We start from the raw sequence: 6,820 nt of genomic DNA, 5'->3' as shown, positions 1-6,820 counted from the left end.
GTGATGTTGTATTTGTAAATAATCAAACACTTTTCAACAAAAATAAATAGTAATAATTTTGTTTTTGATGTGACAAACGAAGGCTTAAACAATAAAGGTAGGTTTTTCTTGCATTGAAAAAATTTAATAATAATAATAATAATAATAATAATAACAACAACAATAATATTATTTGGTATCCGTTTAAGGAAAAAAAACTTATGGTGTCCTCAAGAAAGTCAAAAATATGAAAAAAGAAAATTAATGAAACCAGATGCAATTTAAGATCCAGAAAATAATTATTACTTAAGCCGTACTTGGGTAAGTGTCACTCCTTCTATGTGGCCATGTAAGCAGATACTCCACATAAGATGGTATGCTATGCTCCATAAGAAAATTGTATTTCTCAACAAAATATTATACTGCACAGGAGTAAGTTTCATAGTGATATATAATTACTATTGACGATTCACAGTGTTAAGCTGTTTTTCCACTAGGCGAATTTATTCGCGCAAATCGAAGTGTCGGTTCGCTTCCTGAGCTCTAATTGGTTGCGTAATTTTTTTTGTTTTGGAAAAACTCTGATAGGAATGTAAATGTGCATGAATCGATGCTTGGGATTCGAGTGAATAAATTCGCCTAGTGAAAAACAGGCTTTATATCGAATAGATTCACAGATGCAGAAAAGTACAACAGTATAGTATGAGTAGGCCTACAGTACAATCATACTTCCATACTCCTACGCACTCACAAATAGTATTCCACTTAAAAATACACTAACCTCGTACTAGGCTACATATGCTATAGCTATTGACATGATTGATCATACTCTCTAATATTTAATTCATACTAACGCGAACAAACAACGCCCATGCCTCCGCAATTCACCTGTACCATGTGATAGGTCTATCTGTGCATTTAGGATTTAAAGTCTGTCCACACTATCAAATTTTCTTTGACAAACACTGTTATATGCCCATATATAGTCATGTTGTGCCCATATATAGTCATGTTGTGCCTATATATGGTCATGATGTGATGACATCATGACCATATTTAGGTATGTCTGCACAGGGAAGATCGAGCGATAACAAGAACAGTGTTGTTTGTATTGTTGATATATTTTTTTAATGATGATGGGTTTTTGTTTTCATTCACATAATTGGTTTGTAATTCATCTAAATGGAGCTATTTATTTTTTGCAATTTGGTTAATAGGGAATTCAGATTAACAGTATTGTTATATTTTGTTTTTATTTAATTAAATACATAATTTAGAAAAAGGTTATGTATAATAACAACTGTATCCTTAAAAGTACACATGCACAAATATTTCCCAAGAGTAGGTCAGATTAGATATAGTGTAATTATATAGATTTATTCACCCAGAGTAAAATATTCTCATAGACCTAAAGTTCTTTTGACTCAACTGGCATTAAAAAATGACTATTTTTATATTGTTATTATTAATAAATCAAAGTTACATAATATTTTAATTGCCTCTTTTTTTGGCAATAATTTATCCATTATATTATCTGTATTGTGGATATTAGATGTGGAACAAAGAACAAAACAAATCAAATTATAAAAAAATAAATAAAAATCTTCAAACTACAAAATGTACAAAAAAAGAACAACTTAAAATGATATCATAGTGTGAGTTCTGGAGTAAGATACTGTACATAAAATGCTATTTGTGCAATTATCAGGTTGATATAATAATGACATCTTGTAAGGCACACACATCCATTACATTTGCCTGCCGCAGACATACTAAAAAATTAAAATTAAAAAATATATTTACTCATCATTATTTTTACTTAGTTATTGTTATTAACAATTTATTGCTTAATTATTTTCCATCACTATTACTAATTATCATTATTAAATTAATATTATTGTTACATAATATTTAACACGTAGAATTAAAAAGAAAAGGTAAGAAAACCAACTATTTAAATTCCATCAAATCAGAGATTACGTCTTCCATCTTAGAGCAAGATTTTCAATTTCCGGGGATTCTTTTTTCGCACCTTTTTTCTCATGCTCCTCATTTCTCCTTGATAGCTTAAAGGCAGCGGATATTGAAGCCAAATCCGTGTTTAATAAATCAATGACTTGTCATCTCTGTTGTACTACAGTTTTTCAGGCTAAAATGAATCAAATTTATCAAAAAAACCTAGTTCAAGACTTATTCATCAAAGGCATGGATCCATTAGTGGGAAAGGGATGGGGTTTAAGGGGGAGGGGTTTAAGGGTAGGGGCCTGTTAAATTTCAAAGCATATCAATGTTATGTATTGAAATCTATTCTGAAAATGTTGTGAAACCCCTCCTCAACAAAAAAAAGAAAAAAACTCACAAAAAATGATAAACCGGTCAACATAAACAGCACCTACTCTACAGTACTCCTCAAAAATGATTTCCATTATCTCCACATTATTGGCATTCATTCAGCCTAGTCCCCACATATCTTTTCAATTCAACACAAACATTGGCATTTACCCCAGTCCTTGCCAACCACATCTACCATAGTACCTATGATTGATTGCTAACTACCCCTCCCTAGTCTCAACACATGATTGATAGGACTCTACCCCCTCAATAATAACACATGACCCTCCTTCCCAAGATCAAAACTTTGACCATTCAGCACCATAAGGTATGCACTCTTTTAACTTTGGTTGATCCGAATTAAATAAGGAAGTAGTATTGCCTTTCCCACACACCACCACAGACACAAAGGGAACATAACATACAAACTGTTCATCGATAAAATACATTGTGGTGGCATCCGGATGGAGATTATTCCGGTTCACTGCCTTGTGACTCTGGTTAATATTTACCTTTCTATTCTCATGAAAACCTAATTTTAAACAGTTTACAGTACAAAGATGCTTTTCTGGACTTTATTGCTTTGTGGAGAGATCAAAGTCTTGTATTTCTTTGCCACTTCTATTTTTTTTTGGGTTGAACCTTTTAGTAGTACAATAGTTAACGTATCTTACAGAAACACATCAAAAGAACCAATATCAGCTGAGACAGAATTAATAGGATAATGATATTTGAAAAAGCTTACATTAGTAAACCTATTCTACGGTATTTTCTCACACTCAACACACTATAAAGCAATTTATTTTTTTGTGCAGTAACAGTTCGTATTATTTGATTAAAGAATTCAGAGTTACTTTACGAACAAAGAAAGAAAGGATGTTAAGTACAGGCATAATTATATATAATAATAGACAATAAGATAAGAATATACATACTTTAGGCACAGTAAATGTTAGGCATAATACTGATAATTGTGGGATAATCTAGAACGCATAAAGGTTAAAAAGCCAGCCCTACTCACACTATCAAATATTATTTTACAAATAAATAGATTTTCTTGTCAATGGCTACCAATAACTGATCTACTTTCATTGGCTAAATTTATTATTATTATTATTATTATTATTATATCATGTCTATATATAGGCACATCATGACTATATATGGGCATACAACAGTTTTTTGTCAAAGAAAAACTGATAAGCTGATTAGAGCATTGAAAGTCTATGGAGGAGAAATGCCCTGCTTGACTCCAATTTAAATATTAAGGTTAATGTAAAAATGTGTTAAAGTTTGTGTCCACGACCACTTAGTGGGAGGGTCCCAAGGACGACCAATCATCAAAACATCATATAAATCAAACCAATTAATTATTTTAGTTTTAATGGATCCAGAGGTGACGGAACTAGGGGGTGCTGTGTTATGGAGATTAATGTGTGACCGGAAATGGTCTGCAGTCAGTTGGTTGTTACCATGCGCCAGTGATGTTGGAGTATATAGTACAGCAATATGAAACTATTATGTAGGCCTACTGAATGTATAAAGTTCGGAGTTTGTCGGGTAGTGAAATGATTATTTCACATTTTAAGTGCTCCCTAAATTCATAAGTGTAAGCTAAATTACGGTGATTAATTTAATTAGCGAAGATATGGAGACAATTATTTCGATTCCCTCTTTCCAAGAGGGGATGCAAATGATGCTTTGTGAAAATGAGTACGCCGCGGTACTCATTTTCACAAAGAAATACACACAACTGGTTAGCTAACAATTATGTCAATGTTACATGAACACATTGGAAGGAAGGTGCAATCACGTTGTTACCTAGCAGACGTCTGTACTGTATGGGGGAGGGCTCCTGATGTACTGTGTAGCTGGGGACGATGAGGCATAAGACTAGGCCTAGGCCTAACTAAGACAGTGGAATTAAATGTGATAGAAAGTACACTTTCGGAATAAATAAATTAAAAAAAAAAAAATAACTAAGAATAATTCATTTGCAGAGGTACCTTATTTAAGTATTATACAATGCATCTAACAATGCGGTTCTTGTAGCCCTGGCTTGGGCAAGGCATCCATGTGCAAACCAGTGGTGTTTGTTTATCCATGAAAAAAGCACGCCGGGAAAGTTTGCCTTACTAGGAAAAGGTGACGTATCTACCTTATGACGTATGCATGCTAACTAAAGTGAGTGTGACGTCACCAAAAAATGAATATTTTCTATCATAACCAAAATATTAATAACTACAAAGTTTCTGGGCGTAAATTCCCTTAATATGAATGAAGGGTTGCTCAATCTCCTTGGCATACAAATTACAGCTCCTACTGACGTCTCAGTCGAGAAATACGGGTAGCTGAAGCTTTTCTCGCAAATCTGACTACAAAACCATATCCAAATTCACGTTCCACTTTTGAGCCTGTGTTGTGCTTCGCACTCGCCGCTGAGGGCGGCGTTCCGGGAACCCTGCGTCCAGATGTAAACAATAATGTTATGTTAATATTTTCAACACCTTTGTTACAAGATGCTGGATATTCATTTATTTATTTATTATTTATTATAAATTTGACATTCGGGTAATGGCGGATTTATTGTTTTGGCCAGAAAATGGTAGTAAAATGGAGGTGGTGGGAATCTTTGCATATAACCAACTGTATTTTTCTTCTAAGGCTCTCTCTAGACTACAGTATCATATTTTCTTTTACAAAAAATGGTTGTATGCCCATATATAGTCACGATGTGCATATTATACGCTTGTGATGTGATGTCATCATGACAATTATTAAAAAGCATGTCACATTTTTGTCAAATCAATTTACAGTATGGACAGGGATTTAGATGTTTTCTAGCACTAATTAAATATTGTTGTACTTATTAAAATATGCTGAAGACTTGCTGTAGGCTCTTTGAGGCATGCTTCAACACAACATCATGTTGAATTCAACGGACTGAACAGCTTGCTAATATCATGAGCTTAGCTGACAATCTCTACTTAATTAACCATAATTTAAGTAGATTCTGAAAATGAGTAAAGCAGCAATAACTAAACCCACCCATAATCTTTCTGATATTAAAATGAAAATTTGGAATTACAGTAAGGCCAAGTTGATAAGTTTCTCTTCCTCAAACTTCTTAAAAAAAAGGAGGCTTCCTTTTTTGCCACAGTCTCCACAAGACTCTGATAGGCACAACCAGTAAAGCAATATGAACATTACATGATTATACCATTAGTATTATAGTCATGAAAAGCTTATATATGGGCATGATGTGATGTCATCATGACCATATGTAGCTGTTCTCATGCATAAATTAAATATTGTTGTGGTTAATATTGTTTGTTTGAGTAACACAGGAAAGGAGGATAATCTATAAAACCTAGAATAGTAATAAAAACATTATTTGATATTCTTTAACTTCATCAAACATTTTTTATGTTCCAGTATTTATTAGTTCAAAGTCTCATAATTAATGTGCTATAAGTAAATAGAATTTGGAAGCAAAGGGGTAAAAATATATTAATTAGGAAATGCTACAAATACATTAAGAAGCAAGACTTATAATAAGAATACAAACAAAATAAAAAAAAAATCTAATTAAAATACTAAAAAGAAATGACATACCTCTAAATTAAAATTTAATTAAAATATGAGAAATTAAATTATATTTGATGAATTTAAAAAATTTGAACATTAATCTTCGCAGCTTATTTCAAATTATTGTTAGAAACAATATTTCCACATTTATTTTATGTTTACAAAAAAAAAAACCCACATTCACTTTATCTATTTTTATGGCTTATGAATTATAGAGAAATTAAAAACCATTCACATTGACTTATGGTACAAAGAGCTTAAGTTAAAAAAATGTGTATTCATAACTCCTTGACCACCTGGTCTATAAACTAATAATATATCCATAATTGAATGTCACATACAGTATATCATATGTAGTAGAGTTGAATTGAAATAGAATTTATATATATATATATATATATTGTGTGTGTGTGCTGTCTCTTATACACATCTAGATGTGTATAAGAGACAGTGCTGAAGGTGGTCGGAGTCGATCTCGACGCTTCCGGAATCTACTCGTGCTACTCCAACGATTACTTTTCCGCTACCAGAACCTGGAAGACGAGTCACCGGAACGCTCGCGTTGTGGTTGCCGATTCGTTCGTGATCGATCCGACGACGACCGCTTTATCCGAAGGATCCCGAAACTTTCGAGCATCGTGGGTGATCAACGAATCGTGGTACGGCACGACGCCCGGTTTCTGGTACAGGGTGTGCTTCGGCGTAAAGGGCCCTCTCCCGAAGGAGATTCTCGCAACGATGGTACCTTGTGCGTCGAATAATATGGCGGTCGTTGCGTTGTACAGCGATCGGGGAATAGAAGCGGACCGAGAAAAATGCAAGTTTTCGGAAAAGTCGATCTGTTGCATCCTGCCGGACGATCCGTGTCATAGGTGGAGCAATGCGAAAGGTGTCATCATCGCAACGGACGCGCGCTCCGTCG

At 33.7% G+C, this 6,820-nt stretch overlaps 1 long non-coding RNA gene across 3 annotated transcripts in view; it reads right to left on the bottom strand.

The window, feature by feature from the left end:
- The window catches only part of LOC117112959, a 36,995-nt gene that overhangs the window by 22,087 nt on the left and 8,088 nt on the right, over positions 1–6,820 (bottom strand). For 2 of the 3 annotated variants that reach the window (XR_004446115.1, XR_004446116.1), the window contains 2 exons: positions 1,931–2,128; positions 70–1,751 (listed from right to left, as the gene is read on the bottom strand). This is a non-coding gene — a long non-coding RNA (uncharacterized LOC117112959). Of the gene's footprint in view, positions 1–69; positions 1,752–1,930; positions 2,129–6,820 lie in introns of those variants that run through there. The other variant, XR_004446117.1, reaches the window with a different exon arrangement.

Source organism: Anneissia japonica, unplaced genomic scaffold (genome assembly GCF_011630105.1).
Source record: "Anneissia japonica isolate Jap-2015-1 unplaced genomic scaffold, ASM1163010v1 scaffold287774_len439945_cov178, whole genome shotgun sequence".
In the NCBI taxonomy this organism is placed as follows: Eukaryota; Metazoa; Echinodermata; class Crinoidea; order Comatulida; family Comatulidae; genus Anneissia; species Anneissia japonica.
This window is presented reverse-complemented; position numbering and strand designations above follow the sequence as displayed.